This window comes from Podarcis pityusensis (genome assembly GCF_964106645.2).
Source record: "Podarcis pityusensis genome assembly, chromosome: 16".
NCBI classification, from domain to species: Eukaryota; Metazoa; Chordata; class Lepidosauria; order Squamata; family Lacertidae; genus Podarcis; species Podarcis pityusensis.
Genome location: NC_138041.1, coordinates 12,425,245 through 12,439,955, shown reverse-complemented (window position 1 = coordinate 12,439,955; position 14,711 = coordinate 12,425,245). Strand labels below are relative to the sequence as shown.

At 44.7% G+C, this 14,711-nt stretch overlaps 2 protein-coding genes across 7 annotated transcripts in view; one reads left to right on the top strand and one right to left on the bottom strand.

The window, feature by feature from the left end:
- The window catches only part of MACROD1 (mono-ADP ribosylhydrolase 1), a 312,448-nt gene that overhangs the window by 229,389 nt on the left and 68,348 nt on the right, over positions 1-14,711 (bottom strand). The gene's annotated exons all lie outside the window — the stretch shown is intronic.
- The window catches only part of FLRT1 (fibronectin leucine rich transmembrane protein 1), a 161,489-nt gene that overhangs the window by 120,934 nt on the left and 25,844 nt on the right, over positions 1-14,711 (top strand). Inside the window, exon 1 of one of the 3 annotated variants that reach the window (XM_080985698.1) lies at positions 11,774-12,235. The exons of the other annotated variants lie outside the window; for them this stretch is intronic. The gene's annotated coding sequence lies outside the window, so the exon portion shown is untranslated. Of the gene's footprint in view, positions 1-11,773; positions 12,236-14,711 lie in introns of those variants that run through there. 3 annotated transcript variants of the gene reach the window in all.

Sequence of the window (14,711 nt, the reverse complement as noted above, 5' to 3'; positions counted from 1 at the left end):
CTCCCTGCTACCAGTAGTGGCTGGTGTCCATGGGAACTGGTAAGGCGGAAGGAGCCTGACAGTAGGTGGTGCTAGAGAAAAATATAAGCAGAGTCAACTCTGCTTGGCAGGGGGTTGAACTCGATGGCCCTTGTGGTCTCTTCCAACTCTATGATTCTATTCTATTCTATGAACTGATTCTAGGTTTGTCCCCATCCTCCTCCTGGCTGAATCCTACAAAGACATTCGGAGACTAAGAAGCTGATAGGCAGTGCCACCCACTGAACTGGATGTAAGTAAGAAGGCATGATGACTGAGTTTGGTGGGGGAGTCTCCCATTTGCCTTAATATACCAGCCTTCACTGCCTGCTACACAATAAGCAAGTGTCTATTTTTAACCTTACTTGTGCATCCTCCAGTTGAGGACCAGTACTTCAGGGCATTCAACGTATCAGTCTTATTCTTTATAACAACCCAGTAAGGTGAGAAGGCTAGTATCATTATACCCATTTTGCAGAAGCTGAGGCCTGAGACTTTGCTGGATGCATATACTTTGCTGGATGCATAACAAGGCTGAGATCTGAATTGGGTTCCACCAGTTCTCTACTTACAGGTTCTCAATCTTGCTGACAGAGCAGAGCTGTCTGTCCCAGTTCTGAGCTGCAGGGACCAAGGTGCTCCTTAAAGGATCAAGACAGTATTCTATCCTGCTTGGCTTGCAAGAATTTGCCAGGGAAAGATAGTATCATGATGTGAGCCTCGAGCCAGCTAGAACCAGGACCAACTAAGCATCTGTCTGATATTTATCTGGAGGTGTCTTTTTATAGAAATGGCAGCCCTTGCGATTCTCTTTTCCTACCCCGCCCCCCCCAAATAAAAGGAGCCTAAAGTTAATTATTTTGCCAATTTCATGCTGCATGCATTATGCATCTTGCCTTATCTCTCCTGTAATTGTAGGCAGGTATGTAAATGTTATATATCTCTTTAAAAATGCTTTAAATGCTTTAAAAACGAAGATGGGGTGCGTCTTCCCCCGCCACGTTGAAAAACTAGCAGAATTAATAGAAAACGCTGCTGAACAAGAAAGGATTTCAAACTTGTGTCTTGGGAGGTTAATTATATTGATAGTAACATCTGATATGAAAATATTTTTGCTGGGAAGAGGAGGATAGGGAAATAAAGGAATCGAAAGCTGCAATTTTGTGCTTGCCTTTATTAGTAGATAGAAACTTTCTGCTTCCTGTGTTGGGAGCTACTGCAATGAGACTGGGGATTATGGTGGAGTTTTACCTCTCTAACACCAGTGTGGGGTTTTTCCCTCCTATATGTGGAATTATCTCAGATTTTGTTGCAAGGAAAGTCAGGAACAGCAAGAGCCATAGCTCAGTGGCAGGGGGGTCTGCTTTGGTATGCAGAAGGTCCCTGGTTCAATCCCCAGCATCTCCATGTAAGGGTGGGAACATCCCATGTCTGAAACACTGGAGAGCTGCTGCCGGTCAGTGTGGACAATACTGAGTTAGATGGACCAATGGTCTGACTCCATTCCTATGTTTTTAGGTTCAATCATACCTCGGAAGTTGAATGGAATCCGTTCTGGAAGTCTGTTCGACTTCCAAAACATTCGGAAACCAAGGTGAGTCTTCCGATTGGCTGCAGGAAGCTCCTGCAGCCAATCAGAAGCCGCACCGGACATTCAGGTTCCAAAGAACGCTCGCAAACCGGAAGACTCACTTCTGGGTTTGCGGCGTTCAGGAGCCAAAATGTAGAAGTGCCAAGGCATTCGGCTTCCAAGGTATGACTACTTGCAGAATGTATGAACTTTTATAGCGCAGCTGCATGAGTTTTGTAATGTGCAGTTTACTCATCAGCAGGCATGCAAAGTGACTTCAGAATCTATGCCACAGGATTTGGTATCCCTTTTAAAATGCAAGTGGCAGTTTAATTTGTTGTTGTTGTTGTTGTTGTTGTTGTTGTTGTTGTTGTTGTTGTTACTATACTTATTATTATTATACCCCACCCATCTGGGCAACTTACAGTACATAAAAAAATGGTAAAACATCAGACATTAAAAACCTCTCTGAATGTCCTCTAAAAGCCTTCAGATGTCCTCTAAAAGTCAGATAGTTGTTTATTTCCTTGACATCTGATGGGAGGGCATTGCACAGGGTGGGCGCCACAACCGAGAAGGCCCTCTGCCTGGTTCCCTATAGCCTCACTTCTCACAGTGAGGGAACCGCCAGAAGGCCCTCGGAGCTGGACCTTGGTGTCCGGGCTGGACGATGGGGGTGGAGACGCTCCTTCAGGTATACTGGGCCGAAGCCATTTAGTAGCTGTTATGAGCATAGAGAAGAACTAAGGAAGATAGGAGGCGGAATCTGCCTCAGAATCCAGATATGATGCTCATCTACACTTCTGCTTGTCCCATGCCTAGGAAGCACAGGTCTGAGTGGTTTTCCCCTTGCCCTGCTCTTTTCCCAGGTAATATTGCTAAATCAGAGCAAACATCAATCTACAGATACTGCTGTTTGCTCCAATTCAGCGCTAAAGAGCGGCTTTCCTTGGGGGAAAGCAGTGGGACAAGAGGAAGTGTAAGCCCAGGTTTTGAGGGCCAGGATACAAAACTTCAGGTCTCTTCTGAAAATTGCTGCTTCCCATCTCTCAGAAGGGATATAACTTTCCTTAAAATAATAGAAAAGAAAGAGAATGTAAGATGCCCTGCTTATTTGAAAGATGAGACGGTCAATCTACAAAACTGATTTATTTGTTTTTTATGTTATTGGAGTAAGATATCACACCAGGTATGTAATGAGCTCATAATCTTTATGCTTTTATTTTCTTTTTAGTGGTTGGTTGGTTTGTTTGTTTGTTGGTTTGTTTGTTTGTTTGTTTTGTTTTGTTTGCAATTATATTGCAAAATTAAAACAGGGTTTATTTGTTTTTTAAGGCTTTCAGTGAAGGAATGAGTAGACAGAGGGAGACTGGAGAGAGGGAATTAAGCTCAGTTTCCAGGCCTTCCTCTGGTTCCCCTCCATCAACTTCTGGTTCCTGCCAAACACTTGAAATTCTATGTAAACCTGAATTTAGGGAGCAGAACTAAACAGCTACCTTTATAGAGACTATCAATCAAATGAAACATGGCAGTTTTCCACATTACATGACTTGTTATCCAAACTCACAAGTGTGGGTTGTTGTGGGTTGTTTTTTTTTAATAAACGCGCTAGAGCAGGAAGATACGAGCCTTCCGTACTAAAGCATATTATGATGTTGAGCCCAATCCTGTGCACGTCTCTGTGCACTGAGTAAAAGTGAGCCTTCCCGTGTTCAATGGGGCTTGTCGATCTCCACCTCCATCCTAAAACCACAATCCCATCCATACTTACTTGGTGGGAGTATGGACAGAATTGCACACTTAGGATAGAGATGGAGACCAACAATAGTTTTTAAAAGGGTCGAAGGTGGTATGATAGAGACATCACTTCCCACACAAATGTGGAGATACAGTCATACCTCAAGTTGAATGTGCTTCAGCTTGAGCGTGTTCGGGTTGCGCTCCGCGGCAACCTGGAAGTAACGGAGCGCGCTACTTCCGGGTTTCGCCGCTCGCACATGCACAGACGCTCAAAATTACGTCACGCACATGCGCGGAAGCGGCGAAACGCGACTCGCGCACGCGCAGACACACCGTCGCATCTTACGTTCCGTTCGGAATGCGAACGGGGCTCCAGAACAGATCCTGTTCGCATCCCGAGGTACCACTGTAATTCTTTTGATGCTTCTGCTCAAACAGGGCCTGCAGGGTTTTTGAAACAAAACAAAAACCTACCAAACTTGATTAACCCAGAGGCAGCAGTAGGAAAAATGTACACATCGTGAACAGTGAAACATGTTTCAAATTCCTGTAAGTTAGAGCCTGTCATCCTTTTTAGGCCCATGAACATTATTCTTGAGGACGTGCTGGGGAGCGCCACCTTTTTTAGCCACTTCTCCCCTGGGGATCAGCTTCCCTACTCCCTCAGAGGTACATGTCAAAACGTTGCTTTTCCAAGGTATCTGGATAAAAGTCAGAGCCAGCAGATTTAATATAAATCTTGAAAAGCACACAGAGCTAAAAGAGGAAGTGGGGTTGCGAGGATCAGTCTTCCAACTTCCTCTTTCAGCTCTGTGTACTTCTCAAGGGAGAAAAAAGATAGCCACTCTCACTACCTCATCACCAAGCAGGTGGTGAATTGCAAGAGCTCAGAGGTTTTGTGGGTACTGGGAATCCCCAGGGGTGTACCACATAGGTGATCTGTGCTGTAAGTCAAGTTTTCCATTCTGTGCACTGAACAAGTCTGTTTTGCTTGCAAGCCTGCGGTTGATGGAGTAAGACAGACTGTCTTACGTTTAAAAGAACAAACCTATTTGCACATTTTCCAGCAGTGTGTGGACTCATGAGGCCTAGAACCTTGCTCTTCTCTTCCCTTTTTTGTTTTCTAAGGGGAAGTAAAAGAGCAGAACAAAGCAGCTGAAGGCAAAGCCTGGGTCAGCTTCTCTTCCAGATGTGCATCCTGCACAAAGCAGCTCAAGACAGAAACTGCCATACGTCAGCCTCAGCTCCTCAGCCAGCAAGGTCTGCTCCCGTCTGTCAGATTGACAAGGGCTGAGTATGGCTACCCTGGAGGGGGATGAAGGGGCACCTGAGTTTCTGGATTAAAGAAAGACTCAGCACAAGCCTCCTTTGCTCCCCAGAGCCATTGGCCCTTTTAATAACAACTGCAGCATAAAAGCCCCGAGCAAGCCGCAACGAGGGTAATTATGGTCTGCCATCCGGCCTGCTCTGGAAAGATGAAAGGGGCAACCCAAAAAGAGAAAGGAAGAAAAACTTATTATTTACTTCAAACAGTTCCATAGATATTAACTTAATGGAGGCTTGGCACCTCTGCCAGGGGGAGAATTATGCTTCTTAACTACTTCAGTGTGTGTGTTTTGGGGGGAGGGCAGTGCGAAGTGTCACAGAGGGAGGAGGGAGAATCTCCACTCCAAAGAAAGGTCTGTAGCAAATTGGGCTTCAGCTGCCCAGCCTGTAGACTCCAAATTAGTGCCTGAATTACAAAGGGGACCTGGCCCCCTTAGCTGCAGATTTTAGCTCAAAGGTCCATGCATTTGGCTACAGTTGGGGAGAATCAGGGTTGGGGCTTGTGGATTTCATGAAGAGCCCAACAGTGATTTAAGCATTGCTTCATATCCCCACCTGACACCCTGCTCCTGTGCAGAAGACAGAACTTGGGCTGCCAGCATGCCTGTTTAAACACACACACACTGTTCACATGGCATATAGTTAAACTATGGAATTTGCTCCCACAAGAGGCAGTGATGGCCTCAACTTGGATGGTCTAAAGAGGATTAGACAAATTCATGGAGGAGAAAGATATCAATGGTGGCTAACCATAATGATTATATAAAAAAAATCCTTCCAGTAGCACCTTTAAGACCAACTAAGTTAGTTCTTGGTATGAGCTTTCGTGTGCAAGCACACTTCTTCAGATACTTCAGTGTATCTGAAGAAGTGTGCAAGCACACGAAAGCTCATACCAAGAACTAACTTAGTTGGTCTTAAAGGTGCTACTGGAAGGATTTTTTTTATTTTGACTATGGCAGACCAACACGGCTACCTATCTGTAACATAATGATTATGTTCGACCTACACTGTTGGAGGCAGCATGCTTGGGGGAGGCAGAACATTGCTACTGCTGCAACCCACATTAGGTTACGGGGTTTTGGTTCCTGTTCCACAGGTGCTTTAGGAGAAACTATCATATCTCAGCCTCCCCACCCAAATCTTTAATTTGGAGATAACAATACAGAATTGTTGTAATAAGAAACATTTTAGATGCTATCTGTGAATACTATGTTAACTAAAGCAAGTGCTCTCTCTTAATCATGTGAATTTTGGGGTGTCCCCAGACTGTTACTGTTTTTGGGTAGGATTCAACACATACTGGACAATTTAGGTTGCACAATCAACATTGGTTTGGTGTATGGGATGTTAGGGGAGAGGAGCTGTCATTCTCCAGCAGTTTGGCTTCACCTTCAGGGGGACACTTCTTTGTTTCTAGAGACAGACGGAAGCCAAACACAAGGTGCTCTTTTGCAACAAACTCACTTCCTACCCAACATTAGACTTTTTGCTACAGTTAACGTGCTGGGAAAACATACTGGTAAGTGTGGGATAACCGTTGTTTGCCACAATGTTGTCTGAGCTCTATGCAAACAGATCAGAATGAATGCTCAATAAACTGATCATCTGGAAGCAAGCAACCTTGGTCAAATAAATCTACAAAAATTTGTAAACTGATAAAACAATAGAAAGGGGAGGAGGAACTCTGCTTTTAGCTAATGAGTACAATGTGATAGGCACCATCTTAGAAAAGGTGTTCTCTCCTGTGCTAGAAAAGGAGAAATGCCTCTTCTAAGATGTCACTAACCACATGCTTTTACTTATAAGTGTGTATTGAAAATAATTAACCATTTTTAAAAGAAATCTGTCTTGATTAATCAGAGGCATCTTTTTTCTAATTTACCAAAATGTTTTTAATCAGTTCATCTAAGTGATGAATCAGCTCAAGCTGCTGTAACCCTGCACACCTTTAGCTGAGAGCAAAACACCAGCTCTAGTAGGGCTTTGCCTCTGAATATGCCTAGGATGAGGTCACACACATTGTACACCCAATTACTATTAGCTCGCATTTCCCAACATCTCTAGGCACTGAGCAGGAAAAGCCAACATGTACGGCGATTCAATCTCTAGCTCTTATATTTGTCTATAAATAATGGATTTAATTTGAGCTTTGAAACACACGCATACACAGCAGGAGGACTCAGACAAAACCCCTCCCTTTCATTTTGGTGAAGTCAGGGAGGGCCCTGTTGGCAGAGGCATATGTAGCTAACGTGTGAGACTCAGGTCCTGTCTGCCAAGAAGACACCACAGAAGGCAGATGTAGGGATAATCAAGGGACTTGCCCAGCCGCAAGGGGAGCGTACGGCAAAATCAGGGAGCTGAAGATGCCATTGGTGCCATCCCCAAGGGCCAAAGCTGTGTGCTTTCTCTGACGTGTTTATTCATCTCACTTAAGGCACTTTGGTGTACCAAACGAACATGTTTTAATTAAAGAAAAAGTATATTGTAATACTTCTCTCCCCCGCCCTCGTTGCCAGGGAATTAAGAAAATGACTAGCTCCTTTCAGACTCTGCCAGGGGCTGTGAGGTGCCACCCACCCAGCCGGGCTCGGGGCTCATTTGTCTGGAGCTCATTCCTGTGCTCTGTGGCACAGCCCACGGGTCTGACAGATGGCTGATTCAGCCCAAGAGTGCTCAGACCTGGACAGACCCAGCCGCCCTGTTACATTCATTGAACAGTTTCAATAAAGGCAACTTAAATGGGTTTGTTTTTTAAGTGTCATCCCTCCAGGAGTGCTGGAAAGGCAAGAGGCAGCATGCTCCTTGCTGAACAATTGGGTGGAATGCTGCCTGCATACATTTCCTTGCATCTCTGCAAGGAAAAAGGGTTACAGATTTCCCCCCACTTTTTAAACGAAAGCTGGATATTCGAAGAAGGAAACCTAAATCAGCCATCAGTGCCAACTGAAATATTTTTTATTTTATTTTTAAGGAAATTGCATGGTACCATCACGTAGGTTTGCAGATTTGGCTGATCTCCCCCATGCCAGAAGCTCTTTGCCTATAGAAAGCTAGCGCTTAAGTAAACATAGGAAGGTGTTTTGTACCAAGTCAGACCATTGTTTCATCTAGTAATGTCTACACTGACTGGCAGCAGCTCTCTAGGATTTTGGGGAGGTGCCAGTGATTGAACCCGACCCTTACAGAGGAAGCTGCCTAATGACAAGTTAGAAACCATTGGTCCAGCTAACTCATTATTGTACACACTGACTGGCAGCAGCTCTCCAAGGTTTCAGCCAGGGGACACTCCCAGCCATACCGGGAGATCCCAGGAATTGAACCTGGGACCTTAGCTCTCCCCAAGCATAAGAAACGCAGACAAAGAAGGAAAGGAAACTTGTTGGCAGGTATGTCATTTTGGTCCAGGGTCAAGCACATGATGGAATTTTGAAGAAAAGGGTAGGTGGGGGCCTTTAATTAAATCCACAAGCCCTACTCTGTGATGTTTTTGCCAAACAACTCCCCAACCCATACCCTTCTGAAAACAATAAATAAGGGAGTAAAAAAAGGGGGGGGAGGTGATTCAACCATGGTATATATACTCTGTTTCTATTACCTTACAGCTATGGAAGTTATATTTATTTTTGCAAAGGATCGTACATGGGTTGCTTCCAGATGACCTGTTTATTGAGCACCCATCCTGATTTCTTTGTGGGGCTTACAAGGAGGTTAGATAACATCAGGTATTTTATTGAGAATTCATTCTGATTTGTTTATGGGGAGCTTAGACAAGGTTACATCAAGCAAACATTATTCCACCTTTTTCCAGAGCATTTCGCTGTCACTTTCCATATTGGGAGAAAAGGTCTCATTTTTAGGGGGAAGCAGGTTTGTTATGCAAGAGCACCACATCTTTAGTTTCACAACCTGAATTTGCTGGGTATGCGATTGAATCACACTGCTGGGGGTGGGGAGCAACAGAGGGAAGTGCCCATACTTGCGTATTTTGGTCTGGGCCCTGAGACAAAACAGAACCATACAACTTATTCTGCCCAGGAAAGGGTGGGGAGAAAAACAAGACTCTCTTTTGACTCACAGCCAGTTGCACCATTTATACCCCTCCTGTTAAAATCAGGTAGGCTGCACCCATCTGTTGTGATGGAAGCCCAGAGATATTTCAACACCCCCTCAATGAATGGAATCTGAGGTTGACATCTCAGATTCAGCCTCCTGTTTTCCTAGAGGGAAAGAGCAGTAGTCTTTTAGATACCTGCTTGTTTGTTTTGGCTGGCCTATCCAGGCACATGATTTGGTTATGTATGTTCCTAAATTGGTTTTATTGTTTTTAAGAGGTTTTTTAAAAATGCTTTTTAAAATTGTTGGTCTTTTTAAAAATCACAGAAGCGTTTGCTGCCCTGGGCTCCTTTGGAAAACTAAAAAAAATAAGCAATTTTAATAAACAAATAAACTCAGGGCTTTAGAACTTGACCTTTTTACTTGTGTTAGGTTAGCAGAAAACAAAAAATCTTTAGAAAAATAAGTTATTTCTTAATCAGAAGAGTTCACTGTATATAACATGCCCTACTAAATATACTTTAGCAGTCCTCAGAATGCTCTGGTGGTAGTTGAGTTTTGTTCATTTCCACTGAGTTTTTTTCCATATTCATTTCTCTGTCTGCTGGCCTGGGCACTTCAGGGTCTGTGGAGAGCCATGACATGATGCAATGTGCTGGATGCTTCCTATATGATGTAGGGTAGGGGTGGTGGCTATCTTCTTCTTGTGTTAGAATTTTACCCCTGAGCTCAGGGCTCTAAGGCTGCAATCCTATACACATTTACTTGAGAATTACGTTTCATTTAAGGTGGAATCTACTCACATATAAAAGCCGTTCTGAAAATGCTTTTTAAAAGCGTTTTTTTAAAATACATTGAATTTTCCATAAGGCTCACAATCGCCATCTAATGTCACATTGCATATTGCACTTAAGACACACTTAAAACGTTTTCTTTGCAGCTGTATAGCTGAGTCCTAAGGGAGTAAAAATGCACAGGATTAGGCTGCAATCCTACACAGGACTAAGCCCCACTGAGCTCAGTAGGTCTTTATTTTGAAGTAAACACGCAACAGGCTGTGATTCTGGCTGCATGCTTACTTGGAAGTAGAGGTGCCAACCCTGTCCTTCACGCATGTTGCCTAATCCTACACATGGAAGAGTTACAGTACTCTGATTTCAACAAAGCTTGCTTCACAGAAAAATTACAAGCGTACTTTTGGGTAGGACAGGGGCGAAACTAGGCTTTATTTCTTTTTTTTATAATATATTTATTAAGATTTTCAAAATATTACAAAATAAAAATAGAAAAAAGAAAAATACAAAATAAAATTAATTAAAAACAAATCAATCTTTCCATTACTTATTTTTCATTAGCTTGTTTCCCGGACCTCCTCACGCCTCCCTTTTGTGTATTCCAGTTCAGTTTGTTGGTTCAGCAAATCCTTCCCCTCTTTGTTTAAACTAATCTTTAATCTTAAAGTATTGTAACATTAAATTTTTACCTGTTAGTAATCCATTTTTCATATTCCCTTATAATATTTCTGCTAAAAACCATTTAATTTCTATCCAACGTCATTCTAACATTCATTAATTTTACAATATTTCTGTAAATAATCTTTAAATTTCTTCCAATCTTCTTCCACCGACTCTTCTCCCTGGTCTTGGATTCTGCCAGTCATTTCCGCCAGTTCCATCACCTTCGTCTGCCATTCTTCCAGAGTGGGTAAATCTTGTGTCTTCCAATACTTTGCAATGAGTATTCTTGCTGCTGCTGTGGCATACATAAAAAAAGTTCTATCCTTCTTTGGCACCAGTCGGCCGACTATGCCCAGGAGAAAGGCCTCTGGTTTCTTCAAGAAGGTATATTTAAATACTTTTTTCAATTCATTGTAGATCATCTCCCAGAAAGCCTTAATCCTTGGGCACGTCCACCAAAGGTGAAAGATTGTACCTTCAGTTTCTTTACATTTCCAACATTTATTATCGGGCAAATGATAGATTTTTGCAAGCTTGACTGGTGTCATGTACCACCTGTAAATCATTTTCATAATATTCTCTCTTAAGGCATTACATGCCGTAAACTTCATACCTGTGGTCCATAACTGTTCCCAGTCAGCCATCATTATGTTATGTCCAACATCTTGTGCCCATTTAATCATAGCGGATTTCACCGTTTCATCCTGAGTATTCCATTTCAACAGCAAGTTATACATCCTTGATAAAGTCTTAGTTTTGGGTTCTAACAGTTCTGTTTCTAATTTTGATTTTTCCACCTGGAAGCCAATTTTCTTGTCCGAATTATATGCCTCCATTATCTGATAATAATGAAGCCAATCTCGCACTTTGTTTTTTAGTTTCTCAAAACTCTGCAGTTTCAATCTGTTTCCCTCGAAACTAGGCTTTATTTCACCTGGGTCAAAGACCCAGTTTGGCGCCTCCCCTCCTCAATGGTGCCCCTCTACAGGCTTCACCGGGCAAAATCCCTGACTAGCCCCCCACCCCCAGCTATGGCTCTGGGAAGGAGCGTGACCTTTTGGACCAAGCTTCTGAGGAAGGGGCATGGGGATGTGGATTTGTAGTCCTGCAATCTGCACAACGTATCACTTGGGATGTGTAAATCTCAACTGCATTCAGATGGGGTTACTTTGGAGTAAACCTGCACAGGAGGAAGGTCTGTCTCTCAGTCTCTGCCAGTTATACACCCTAACTCAGGGAATATGCCCTGTAGAATTCAGTCACAAATCTCGGGGCTGCTTTTTGTGAATGGAAGAGAGGGGTGGTGGGGGAGGGGCAGTCTAACCTTTGCCCCCAGTGAAGCTCCACCCGTGTACACTATCCTCCACCCAGTGAGGTAGTCTGTTAGTTTATTTGCATCTGAACTAGCGAAAAGGATGGGAGACAGATGTGATTTGGGGGAGGGTCCTGATCAGATTGCAAAACGTTGAGACGCGGGGTGGGGTGGGGGTCTTTGCAACTGAATCTCTCCCTCCCCACCACCCGCTAGGAATTGCTTCGTAGCACCGCCTCCTAGTCCTAAATCCTCCTCCCCCTTCCAACCTCTCTTTCCCCCCTCCTCCTCCTCCTCTCCCTGCAACGGGCCTTTTGCACAACACACACACGCAGCTGCACGCAGCCATCATCCCGGCTCTCCCGTTTGCACGGCTGCTTCAAATGGGCCCCCAGAGAGGGATGAATCCGGAGCAGCGGAGGCAGTGAAAGCAAAAAAAAAAAAGGGGGGGCGAGCACAAATAAAGGAGAGGAGGGTCGCGATTCGGGCGCAGCGGCAGCAGCGGAATATGGCACCGCAATGCCGGGAAGAGGGTTTTTAGGTGCCCGCTGGAGATCGCTCCGCTGCCGCCTCGGTTGCAGAAGGGGAGGCGAGCGCGCCCGGATTTGGAGAAAGCTCTCTCCCCACCCCCAGTCCCCAGACGGGGAAGGGGGAAAAGCAGGACCTAGCTATCCACACGCGCCATACAAACTCAACACGCGTTGCCAAAAGGGGAGCCGGCAGGAGGAGCGTCGCCGGGGATGCCAAGGCGCGGTGAGTAGCTTCGAGGCGAAGCAGGGGGAGAAAAAGTTTGCAAGGCAGGGATTGAATTGCCCGGGGCGCCTGGCAGCAGGGATCCGTGGCTGGCTGGGTGTCTGCGTGTAGTAGGTAGGGGTGAAGTCTCCCGCTTGGTGGAGATCAGCCTTGGCGATGGAGATCGGCCCTTGGACCAAATCTCTCCGCCGCCGTCTCTACCCCGCTTTACAAAGGCATCTTCTGGCTGCCCACCGTTGGAAACTGGACACTGGGCAAGCCGTAGGTCTGAGGCGGCAGCGGAGCGGTTCGCATGAAGGAGAGACCTGTCAACACACACTGACTGGCCCCCCGAGAGCTAGCCGATCCCTGGTTTTTAAGGTTCTGACGGTGTTTATGTTTGTTTTTTTTAATTTCTCAAACCATTCTAAGCAGTCTAGAGTGCTGTGAGTGCAATGAAAGGGCGGGTGTGCATTTTCTAAATGCAGGAGAGCAGACGAGGACCGTTGCATTCAGGTTTTACGCAGAAACACCATGCTGGTTACCAGCACAAACAACAGATGCTGGATGAGATGGACCCTGTGGAGGATGCAGCAGGGCTCTTCTTGTAGGAGGACTGAGAGAACCTGTGGCCCTCCAGGGGTTGCTGTACTACAACTCCCATCAGCCCCAGCCAGCCTGGCCAATGGTCAGGGATGATGGGAATTGGCCTTTGGCCACGCTGACTAGAGTTTAAGCCTATTTGGAGGACCACGGGTCCCCCTCCATCTCATAGAAGAGACCATCAGGGGGTTTTGGGAGGGGAGGGAGGTTTCCATCGTGGTTTGCTCCCCAAATAACCGTTTATTGAGCATTCATCCTGAATTGTTTGCACGAAGTTTGCAGTAGGGGTTGTTTATTGAGCATTCCTGCATGGAGGTTAGATGGGTTGAGCGTGTGTTAATTTCACCTTTTCCAGTGCATTTTCTTGTCAAATAAGTTTTTTTGAGGAGGGGTGTTACTCAAGAATGGCAGATCAGCTTTAATTGTGCAACATGATTTTGTGCATGACACGTGCCCGCATATAGGGATAGTTTGGAAAGGCCTCCAGAAGCAAGTGGGGTGTATGGAGACAGTGGGGGAAGTGACTCACACACCCCTCTCCTCTTCCTATTAAGAGGCGTGTGTGTGTGTGTGTGTGTGTGTGTGTAAAATGTTGAATACTGGGACTGAATTTGAGAAACCTGTTCAACTGTGAATATATTTTGGTGGCCTTAGCAAGTTGCTAGCACTCAGTCTAACCTACCATACAGGGTTGTTGTGAGTCTTTGGGAAAAAATTGTTCTGAGCACCTTGGCACATGTGCAAATGGGGTGCAAATATAATAACCAGAGACATCCCAACTCTAGTAAAAATATTGCTGCAGCTTAGCTTGGGTGTAAAATGTGGCTGGAATCCTCAACTGCATGATAGAATTAGAGACACCCCCTAAATCAGGGGTGTCATTGGATAGGTTTCCTACATCCCTGAGCCTTGACTGCTGGCTGAGGCTGATGGGAGCTGGAGCTCACCAATATCTGGAGAGCCACATGTTCCCTAGCCTTGTACAACAGACATGATGAGTTTGATTAGGTGTGGCAGGCCCCTTCATTTGACCAGTCAAACACTGTCAGTGGGTTTTGGTCAGATATTGAAAACTAATCCAAAAATGCTACTGTATCGACAGCAGCTTGTCTTGCTTTTATAATTTTATGGTGCTGTTTGTTAGCAATGGAGGCGTAAAGGCAGCTTGTCCCCTGGCATTATATAAAACTCTGGGAGAAACCTAGTGGTATGGCAGAGCTTCTGTGGCTGCCAGTGTAGTTTAGTGGCTAGAGTCTTGGACAAGGATCTGGGAGACGAGGGTTCGAATCTCTACTCAGCAATGTGGCCCACTCTGTGACCTTAGGCCAGTCAATATATCTCAGCCTAATCTAATTGTCAGGGCTGTTGTGAGGGCAAAATGGGGAGAAAGGGGGAGGAGATATACTTCCTCAAACTCCTTGGAAGAAAGGTGAGATACAAATGTAAATACTGCTTGCATCTCCACACAGGAACACAAGCTGTCATCAGTAGCTGAGCAGACCAAGGAAACTCAAGTTCAAATCTTTAATCATCCATGAGACTGTTTAGGTGACACTGTGCCATTCACACACTTTTAAGACCTACCAATTCGTAGGGTTATAAGAATAAAAGAAAGGCAGGAAGGGCTATGTATGCATCCCTGGGAGGATGGGTTGAATGGGGGAAAAGTAATAAAATTAATAATTCATTACCACTGTTATTAAAGTTACCTGTTATTGGGAAACAATGGCATTATCTAATTTGTTTTTCAGTTTTGTGATTAGCATATGCATGAAAGCTCCTGCTGCTGATTAACCTCCTGCTTGTTCTTCCCATTGGTAAGAAAGCTGTAAAAATACATGACCAACAGTGGACTGATCCCTTTTAAACTGGTTCAAATCCCCAAGCTTAGTCT